Below are 11,185 nucleotides of genomic sequence, written 5' to 3' on the forward strand. Positions count from 1 at the left end.
CCGGGCCGCGGGGCCCGCCCCTGGGCCGCGGGTCACGGCGCCGCCCGCCGCCGTTGCCATGGCGACCGCGGGGGCAAGAGGCCTGGTGTGTGCGTAGCAGGGCAGCCCCCGGGGGGGGTTGGATCTGGAAAGCACCTAGAGAGACCTGCGCGCTGTTTGGAAGGTGCTGTGCTCTTCTTGCGAGGAAGGAGGCCTTCGTCTTCCGTGAGGAGCCAAGTCGGAAGCCTCTTCGTGCTGCTCAACAGGACAGGCCAACGCTTTTCTCAGCCCGAGGAGGTTCTTTTGGTACAGGGCATAAAAAACAGCAGCCTTGCGAATGGGCCCTGCCTGCCCCCGATCTTGCAGCAGTCCCTCGTCTTCGCTGCTTTGTGTGTAAGGCTGTAAAGCAAAGGATTACCCAGAGCTTGCCACGTCTGATGTAAAATTTTGGCCCTTCGATGCTTTTATCACAGGCGAGCAACAATTAGGACCGTGTTTCCAAATTCCTTGGCTCTGCTGATGGATACATAAATACTTAATTCAACTTGAACACTCGCTTACTGTGTTAAAGGCCCATCACTTTTTTGGGTGGTTGATCAGAATGGGTTAACTGAAGATTCAGATGTGGGTTAGGACTAAGAAATGCTGCCTGACATCTGAAAAGATGAAAAGCTGGCTGACATCTGTAGGATACTGCTTTTCCCAGTGGATTGAGCCATGCCCTAGAGATACTCAGCAGTCTGTAAAGAGCCTCATTTTACTAAAGCTTTACAAAGTTATACCTTACTATAATTACTGACAGGGGCAGTGAAGGTCACTTGTTAACAGAATTGCCGAACATTGCCCATGATCAAGTTAAGTTTTTCTTTTTTGTATCTCATTCCAACTTCATAATTTCCATGGTGCAATTTTCCATGCTGGACATCTGTCTTGAGGTAACGAGGTGTGTAAACCGCATGTTGGCCAAAAAATGATACTATGTCAGCTCCACCCTCTCACATTTTTCCACTTCAATGTTTTCAGAGATGACTGAATACAGGTGACCTGGACTTCTGTTTTTTGTTTTTTTTTCTGATGAGGCAAGGAACCAGACAGGTAGAGAAGGAACAATGGAATAGTTACATGAGTTCTTGACAGAGTACAACAAAATCCCAGGACGTAGCCTAACAGATGGAGCTGTGGAAGATCAAAAAGGTACAGTCCTGCTATTAACTTTAACCACATTCAGTTGCACTAAATGTAATAAGTTGACACCTTCTTTGTTCACCATGAGCTGCCTGGCCCCACTGCTTCTGATCTGTTGGTATTGGCAGCTGAAAGACTTTGTGGTGAACCATCTCAGGAGACTGCTGTGGCTGAAAAACTAACCTGCCAGAAAATCTGAAAAGTTTTCAGATCACTGCATAGCTGCCTGAAGACTAGCACTTGGTCATGGCAGATGACAGGTATATGTGGCTGAGCTATAAAGTTCAAGGTTCAGATTCATGGAGCTTGCTTAGATGAGATTAATGTGTGTGAAATATTGGCTTACTTTTAACTAGCATACCTGGAAAATCTCTGTGAATTACAGATGTGAACAGTGAACAGCCTTACAAGTGCTGAAAGATGTGTTCATTATTACTATCTCGAATGTTCTTTCATAGTCTTCATATTTGTGTGGACCTGCAGCTACAGTGAAACTTAGCCAGAGCCCCTGGCACGCTGGTGTAATACACTGAAATGGCAAAGTGGTGAGGTTGTGTCTGAATTGGTCCTTTTATTGTTTGTTTTTCTTAAATGCAGATCTGCCATTTCCAAAGAAAAAGATGCCCAAACATGAAAGGCTCCGAGAAAATGTTTGATCCCAGGCAGTAAACTCTGGCAACCTTGTCTCACGGCAACAGTTTAGAAAAGGTATTCAAAGCTTATCTGGCAGGTCTGTCTGTGTCAAGGATGTATCTTGTCATGCTGGTGGAAGTAAGCTGGAGGCAAACTGTAAGCAATAAAAAAGATTCCTGTTTCCTAGGTACAGATTTCAAATAACTTGATTGGCAGGCTTTCTCAACAGAGCTGAGAGCTGCAGCATGATTTTGGGGTTGGGTTTTGGGTTTGTTTTTTTGCGGGTTTTTGGGGGGGGGGTTGATTGGCGTTTTGGATGTTGGGGTTTTTTTTGTGGGTTTTGTTGTGTTTGTTTTTGTTTTTTTTCATTTTAGTAATAGCTTTTTCAGAACAAGACTGTTCACCTGAGCTGGGGTGCTGTCTATCTGATGATTTTTATTTTTTTTACAGCTACTTGGCTCTGCGGGGACACCAGGTGCTCAGATGTATGAGTAAAATGTCCACAACTTCATGAATTCCTGTGCAGTGACTGAATGGACTAACTGTGTCAATGCTTAGCATGTTGCAAAATTGTAGTAAAGTGCACTAGTTCAGCAGTCTGTGAAAGAGGCTGAACCAAATGGATTTTACCTCACATTAACCTTGAGATAAAACAGTGTAATTTGCTGCAAAATGAATTGCTGCCATGGTATTGATGGATGTCTCATGCTGTGATGACTTGCTGATGTCTCTGAACTGTAAAATCGGACAAAGAGAAGTGGGAAATTTAGACAAGTGTGGGTTTAGACATTAGTTGAGAGCAGAATAGCAGCTGGACAATGACAAGATGGATTGGATGTTGAAGTGTAGTTTTAGAGGAGAAACTTGGCTGGCTGAGCAAAGAAAAACTAGTAGTAGAGCAGTGTGGTGTGCAGGGGGAGAAGGGAGAGGCAGAGTGAGCAGCCAGTAGAGTGGAACTGAAGTGAACTGGACAGGGAAACCTATATGAGGAGCTGAAAAAGTGGCAAAGGGTGTGGAATGGCAGGATGAGGCTGTGGGGGGAGAAGGCAAAGAAGATGAGCTAAACAGATTATGAGTCTTTCTACTCTGTCTTCCTCCTGTCTTCCAAAGCCTGGGAGGGAACTATGATTCCTGAATGTGACTTTTCCCCTGCAATCCATGAGGATCCATGAATCCCCTGACAAAATGTCCTCCATCTAGCTTTAAGCTTAATTATGTAGACATTCCTGTTCTGCACTCTGTTAACAGTTGTTGAATGACAGCCCTGTTGTGCTGCTGGGGGCATGCAATGCTTCGTGGCAGCTTTTTTCTAGTTATTAAAAGAATCTAAGTTACAGACAATAAGTTAAAGTGTTGAGGCTTCGATGGCAATTAATTAAAAAATTAAAGTCATCCATTTAAGATTGTAACTGTTAGAGTGCCAGTTCCCATTTTTGCCACAGGATGTCACAGTTTCTCCATGTATGGTCCATCACAATCTCTAACCTGAGTGGCACCCGGTCAGAACTTACATTAAATGTGAAATGATAAAATTAATTTGGCCCTTGGACCCATCCAAGGTAAGCCCTAATTTCAGTGCACTGTCCGATCTCTCCATGGTTTAAACTGTCTCTAATAAACCCCTCTTTCCAGATGTGTGATTCAGAAGGAGCAGGAAAGCAGCAGCACAAGACCATAGGCAATGTGGTTGCTAGGTTTTCAATCCAGGAAAAGCCCATCAGAAGACAGGGTGGAGGAGAGTGAGGAAAAGAAGATGAGGAGGAACACATGGTCACTGTTTCTGGGAGGATGCAGAGGGGAGTCTTAAAAAGATGTGAGAAGACAGGTGCCATGAAAAATGACGTTTTGTGGGTCTAGAGCTTGTCTCTCAGCTGGCTTTTGGCTAAAGTAAGGTGTTATAGCCATTGCGGAATATCTCAGTTGTAACTTGTGACATCTTTTTTAAAATGGCCTTGGAGTAGTGACTCTGGTAAATGGAGCTCTGCCAAGGTGGTCTTTAGTTTCTTTTTGCTGTTTTTACTTAGATCTCTGCTAAGAGAGGCATCTTGACATACAAATACTGACATAGAAAACCAGATGAGAGATGCTCACCTCTTCTTTCTTTTTTTTCTCTTAGTCTGGATGGGATAGATGTGCATTGCCCTATTTTACTCAGCCAAGTCTGAGGAGAGGCCCCACTGCAGTCTTGATCTCCCTAACACTTGACTGGTGACCTGTTCAGCCTGCAGGGATGCAAGGAAGATGCTGCCACCAGAAACAACCATCCTGGCCTGACCAATCAATCATGCTTGCTTACTTTGCTCTCCTCCAGACTGGGCAGGGGGCTGGCATGACTAAGAGCGGTGGTGACTAGGGCTGTACAAAGAAACTTGTCTTCCTGAGCCAAGGAGACCTCTCTGCTGAGAAGATCAGTAGCTCTCAGAAGATCAGTAGCTACATTTTTACTGGCTTGCTTGATGGATGGACGGTACCAAAGCCTGCAGTAGCACAGCGTGGCTTAAAAGTTCGGCAGATAGGGAGACGTGTGTATTTATCTGACACGTCAAACACTGTGAAGCAGGGTACCTTGCTGATCACTGCAGCACTTCTGTTTTTCTTGCTTACTCTTCTGTTGTTTGGGTTTTTTTGTGGGTTTTTTGTTTTGTTTTGTTGGGGTTTTTTTTGCCAACATGCCTGGTCAAGTCTTGCTTCTAACCAACTGGAAGAATGTTTCCAGGGAGTGAATGTTTGTGCTTGCCTGGTCTGAAAGGGGAGCATCAGGAACTCTTAATTTTTCCATGGCCACTTTAGCCACTCTCTTGATGGAAATTAAATAGCTGGACAGAAGTTCTGTGAAATCTAATTTCAGTTTGTTATTACAATACAGTATATCTCTTCTATTGATACACTTTTATTTCCTCTTAAACAATTAGTACATTATTTTAATCCTGTCTGTTAAACCTTTATTAAACCTTTCAAAAAGTATTTACTTATCACCCTTTAATTGCAATCCACTGAACAGAGGTCAGCTGAGGGCTAGCACATATCCAAGGGCCCAGGGGAGGCCTGCCAAAATTAAAAATGTGAGACAGCAGTGACAGGACACTCAGCTCAGAGGAATAAAATAGCTAAAATTGCATAGGGGCTGAGCAGAGCCCTTTCAAGAACTGAGGAAGGATGCGGAATTATCACTTCTCTCATATAGAAAACCAAAACCTCTGCTTTCTCCAGTCTTGAAAGATCCCCTGTCTTTCCCTTCTGTCTTTGTCTGCACCCACACAGCCCTTCCCACTTCACTTCCCAGTCTAAAATGGAGGAGACTGAACAGAACACAGTACAGGATCTAGAGCACATCCCTAGTGTCTTATCAACTGTGAGTGCATGATAGGAACTCAGTATCTAGTTTGTTGATTTAGAAACACCCCCTCTTTGATCCTGAGGAAGACTTTGGATGGACCCCTAGGAGAATCAAACCTGGAAAAAAATCCATTCTGAGTTTTAAATAAGGGACTGGAGTAGTGGAAGTTAATGATGTGCCAGTCCAGACAGGATGCATTGAGTACAATTTTGTGTTTGTTACACAGAGAACCAACCCAAGACACTTGGTACTTGGAGAAGATACTGCACAGCATGCTGTAATAAACAGCATGTGCAACATACTGAAAAATAGGGTAAAATAGTCAGGATATGGGCACGAGCTGAAGGCTTAGATTAATTTTTCTGCCATGTAGATTTCTTGTGTATCTGTCACTTTTTCAAAAATAATTGTACTCCAGCTACATAATGTGTTTAGGAAGATGTCAGTGTAAACAGGCTCTCTTGAGAATCCCTCCATCTGCCTATGGAGATCCTATACTGCTTCTTGAAATCTGACCCTTAAGCACCTGATAGTCAAATCCAGTTGCTTTTTGGTGGGAAAAAGGATTCTAAAGATCTTTCAGAAAATGCCAGTAATGCTCATTGGACTCACTGGATCAATGATAAGAAAAGCAGAAGAATATAAGTGCAAGAGAATCAAGTGATGAAAGCCAAAGTCTAGATTGACAACTGATGTGAAAGAAAAGGTTAAAAGTGATTGAATTTTCTGTATTGTTTTGTAACTTTGCAAGTTGTGGGGATTCTAAATGGAATCAGAAGATACATGGTTGCAGGCTCTCTACAAGCAGCTTGCAGCACTGTACAGCATATGTCTTGATGCAAAATTTAAAGGGAGTGAGATGCTGGGATGTGAGTACATAGAAGTATGCAGCTGCAATCAGTGACATCTCAAAAATGGAATGACTCACGTATTTGTAAATACTAATGATTCCTTCCAGGCTTCCAGTTAACTTCTGCAGTTTGTTGTGAATGGTAAACTATTTGCTATCATGCAGCTTCACATTTCATAAAACATGATCAAAGAGACTTGGATAGATTCAAACAAGCCAGATTTGCTACCAATACAGACATAAAAATGACATGCCACCAAGCCAAATTAAATTGCTAACAGCAGCTACACTTGGGGGAAAAAAAAGGGCAACTGGAACGTGTGCAGTGGGAAAGAAGCTGACCTACTTTATTGCTGCTTCTCAGTTCACCAAGAGTTTAACATAATTCATTGGAGTTATTCAGAAACACTGCCTTGTTTGCAGCAGAAATCATTAAGTTTGGAAGCTGTTATTGCAGAGTATTTTGTGGAACTACAGTGAGGCATTTTCTTCAATACACAGCCAAGTGAACTTGGGTTCTGGTCCAGATTTCCTGTCCCGCATAAGCACAGACTGTAGGCTGCATTTGATTTTTGTTGAGTGACTAAATGGAGAACTTCTAAGTATGCATGTGATGCTCTATCCTAACAGTGCCTCAGCTGTCTGATTGCTTGGAGTCACATTCTGATCAGTTCTGACAATTCATCTAGTGGTTATGCAGAGAAGTTTGAAAGCCTTACTCTTTCAGGTCAGAAGAAATGAGAATGAAAGGGGTTTCCTGTTTGGAAGGAACTATATAGGCAGCTGTCTGGGTTAACTCTGCAGTGGAGGAAATAAAAATATCTGAGGATAGCAAAATTTCCCCAAGTGACTAGTGTGCATCTTCTTCATGCCCAAACAATTTTAAACCTGGGCTATTTTTCTCAGATTGTTAATGAGTCTGAATGCAGCAGAGGGACAGGCCTTGCAGATTCATGTCTTTTGGAGGATTAGTGATGTTATTTTCCAAATGCAGGTTAGGATTTTCTCAGTCACCACGACTAGAGACTGTCAGACAATACATACTTGTCTTTGTCAGGCATGCTTTTTTGTTTTGTCAGTAGCATGTACAGCCATCTGGGTGCAAACACCTGGCCTTTCCTTCCCACCCGCCTGCATGATGGGATCCATTCCAGAATGCTTGGATTTTCATGGGTGTTCCCTCCATGAAGGGGAGGAGCTGATTAGTCATCCCAGCAAGCACTGAAGTAAGCCTGACCATGCTTGAAATGTGCATCCAACATTAGTTGCTGCATATCTGTAATGTGGAAAAGCTGCTGTGTAGCCAGAGCCTCAGTTGTTCTTGCCTCCAAGGCATGAAGAACAGGCAGGGTACTTTGTGGCATGGTACAAAATGCCAGCTTCCTTCTTTTGCCACGTTACCAGGGAGACTGCATACTGAATTTGCTGATCTGGCTTTTGCAGTGTTGCATTGCCTATTCATCTTTACTAACACATTTGGATAAGCTTTCAGTGGGCAGTGAAAACAAGAGGCATAACATGAAAGTGATGATAATCATAATCTTAGTACAGACTGTGAAGAGATGTGCAGAAAAAAAATGAGAAAGACATTAGGATCCTTTCAGTTTATAGGAAAAAGAAGCACTTAGGCTTGTTGGGTTTTTTTGTTGTTTTGTTTTGTTGTTTGTTTTTTCCCTGCACATTTTCCTTGGAAATGTCATTCATTGCTGGAAACAGTATCTTGATTGGTTTCTTAGCAAAAGCAAGCAGTTGTGGCAGTTCTTGAAATTACTTTTTGCTGCAAATTTTGATTGGAACAAAAGTTTCTGCTCTGCCTGTTGTTGTAGGAGGGTCACTGTCTTTACTATGCAAGGCTAGGCCACAGAGTTCTGGTCCCAGCACGAGATCCAGGAATTTCTGGGATGCTGTGGGCCATGTCCTGCAAGACTTGGGAAAAAAAAGAGACAGCAGTTGTTGCTAAAGTGGAAAGTGACTGAAATCTTGCAAACTACCTTCCACTTCTAGTCTCTGGTGCTCAGAAGATTTTGTCAAATTCCTGGCAAGAGGTAACCAGTGGCAGTACTTGCTTGTATCCCATTCAAAGAGACAGAAATGCCTTAAAAGTAATCTTGATTCTACTCTTGTTTAGTTAAGGGCTTGCTTGCCAGTATGGAAGGTGACTCCATACAGCCTTCTGTAGTGATCTCCCAGGAGGGAATCATTCAGTCCTGTGGTGCAGCATCCCTGCATACAGAGTTCATACTGTAGTCCTGAAACATGGGGATTCACCTCTTCAGCCTGGAAAGGGACTGGCACATCAATTGTTGAGGTAATTTTAGCCCAGTGAGCCACTTACCTTTACCTGAAGATGGAGTTTGAACCTTAGAGTTTCTTCCATTTTACTGGACCCAAGCAAAGGTCCTTCTGTCCCAGTATTCATTCTCTCTTGGGTCACACTGCTGAGCTGATAGTATTTGGTAGTCTGCAACTCTGTTCAAAAAGAGAAACTCTATCCTGTACTTGGGCAGTTAACATAATAAGCAGCAGGGCCTAAAAAGTCATTTTGCTCAGAGGTTTGAAGTCCTTTTTTTTCATCACATGTATCTGAGCATTGACCAAAACCACATGCAACATACTTGACAGTAAAACACAGCACGGGGTTGACTGGAATGCTACAGCAGTCATAGTCTCAAGTTCATACTTGGCCAAAGACAACAATATTTCTTTAAACCTATATTAAACAGGTTTATTTTTTCAGATGGTAAACGGTTACTGGTTCTCAGAACAGGCACTATGTGAAAGATACCAAAATACCTCCGGCTGTTTCACCACACAGACTTTCCAGAGTTAAATTTACCATCTGTCATATAGATAAGAAACGTGAGAAATCTGGAAAACCCCAAACTATGCTAGACTGCTGCTTTCAACTGACATTGATAGGGGACTTACTCTACCTAACAGTAACAATGTAAATATATGTATTTTTTGAGGCTCCTTTAAAAAGTCTGTCCATCTGAGCATCTCCAACAGACAAATACTTCTTTTTTTGGACCACCATTCTTTTAGTGGGCTGAAACTGAAGATACAAGAAACCAATGACAAACTGCAGTGTACTGTGATGTTTACACATCACAAGTCACTGCTGTATATTCTTTACTTCTGAGAAAGGGCTGTATAGGGAAAAGAACTTGGAAACCCATGGCAAGTGGGAAGTCTCCACGTTTCACCCATTACTCCTTGAAACCCAGAGCTGTAAACGCCCAGTGAAATCTGTAGTCCTTGTACAGGGAATCTCTTCAGGAGCCTGCATTGCAAGGAGTCGCACTGACAGGGTGCCACAGTGGTGCTTCAAGGGTGAAAACAGGAGAGCTTCATCTACTCATGCCATGAAAATCAGGAGCTTTGGACTTCTGGAAAAGATCTAGGTTCTACTTTTCACCTCTCTTTGTGAGAATGAGGGGATCAAAAAAGAATCGTATTATTTACGCCTTCAGGTAGCACGAGTCGTGGCGTTGGCACACACCTTGATGATCCAGAGCAAAAGAAGAGCAAAATCTCTCCACAGAGAATTAACTCACTTTTGGCCTGGCTTATTGGAAGGGTAAATACTGAAAATAATAAAATAATTCTGTCTTGCCCTTGTAAACAATGAGGTTGCTTGATATTTTTTATTCATTACGATCATACCCTTTATAGGGCGGGACCCTTTTTAATCTGACTGACTCATTCAGATGCTGAGCGGGTATTTTGACCTATTTTGAGTTTTGCCGAGGCTGAGAGCACGTGACATGTTTTACAGTAGCTACCGCTATTTACTTGTCATCACAGACCAAAAGAAACATCTCTGTAATTGACAACGATGCGATAATCTGCCCCAAGTATAAAAACTCATACTGAAAGTCAGAAATTAACTAAATACCAAAAATAACAGGCTTTCTGTCCCTCCAAATCTTCTTGTCAGTGTTTGTACATTTTTTTGGATCCCCTTAATACCTCCTTTAAGCTGCCCGTTCTTCTTTGACTCTTGCTACACCACATTAAAAGGCATAGCATCTGCATGCCAGCAGACATGTTCTTTTCCCCTTCCAAGCTCTCAGCAGTGTCACGTCCACTGATGTGCAGTCCTTCCCCCACTACCTGTACAGGGTGCCCCTCTGCCTGACGACATCTGTGCAGGAATAACCTGTGTGTGTGGCTGCAGGCACAGCTGTAGCAGGCCTCAGAGAGCTGACTGTGTCAAAATAGCTAAATATTCAGCAGATTCCTGGTGTGAGAAACGTTTGTCATGCCAATGAACAGGCCCACACAGATCCTTTAAGGAAGCAGTTTATTTACATTCCTGCAAGAATGGGTGACCTAAACAAGCAGGCACACCCACAGTAAGGTGAACAACGTTTATGTTCCCTATTCCCGAGGCAAAGTTCCCTCCCCTGTTTCCCCACTGGTTGGGTACTCCAGGGTTTACTGCCTATCCGATGCTTCTATTTATCCTGTAAGTTTCCCACCCCTGTTTACACATTCCATTCTAGCTGTTTACTTTTTACCTTTTAAGGTAAAATTTTGACCTTTCTTGCCACCTTCCCAATTAACAAGCCTACTGGTGTCATCCTGCCCTGAGCAGCAAGACAGAAGTGGCTTTGTTGGTCTTATCTTGGCCATCAATCCTTGGCCATGTTTGGATCCCCAGATGGAGCCCAATTTACTCCCTCAGTTTCCTGGGCCATAAAACCACTCCTGGTGTCCTTAGAATGTGCAGGTATCTCACTTATCTCAAACAAACTATATATTTCTAACAGTAGGATGGATATATATATATAAACCGAATATATATATATATATAAAAACCAAACCTGACACTGTGTTTCTAACACTAGGATGCAAAATCAACACTACATTTCATTTCTAACAAGACCAAAAGAAACATCTCTGTGCTTGACAACGATGCAATAATCTACCCCAAGTATAAAAAACTCACACTGAAAGCCAGAAATTAACTAAATACCAAAAATAACAGGCTTTCTGCCCCTCCAAATCTTCTTGTCAGCGTTCCTACATTTTTTTTTTTTTGGCTCCCCTTAACACCTCCTTTAAAGCTGCCCGTTCCTCTCCGCCTCTTGCTACACCGCACTGAGACGCGGCGGGGGCCTTCCCGCACCCTCCTGCCGGCTCCTCTGCCCCTTCCCTTCTCCCTTCCCTTCCCTTCCCTTCCCCCTTCCCTTCCC

This window comes from Chaetura pelagica, unplaced genomic scaffold (assembly GCF_000747805.2).
Source record: "Chaetura pelagica isolate M959 unplaced genomic scaffold, ChaPel_1.0 scaffold65, whole genome shotgun sequence".
NCBI lineage: Eukaryota > Metazoa > Chordata > Aves > Apodiformes > Apodidae > Chaetura > Chaetura pelagica.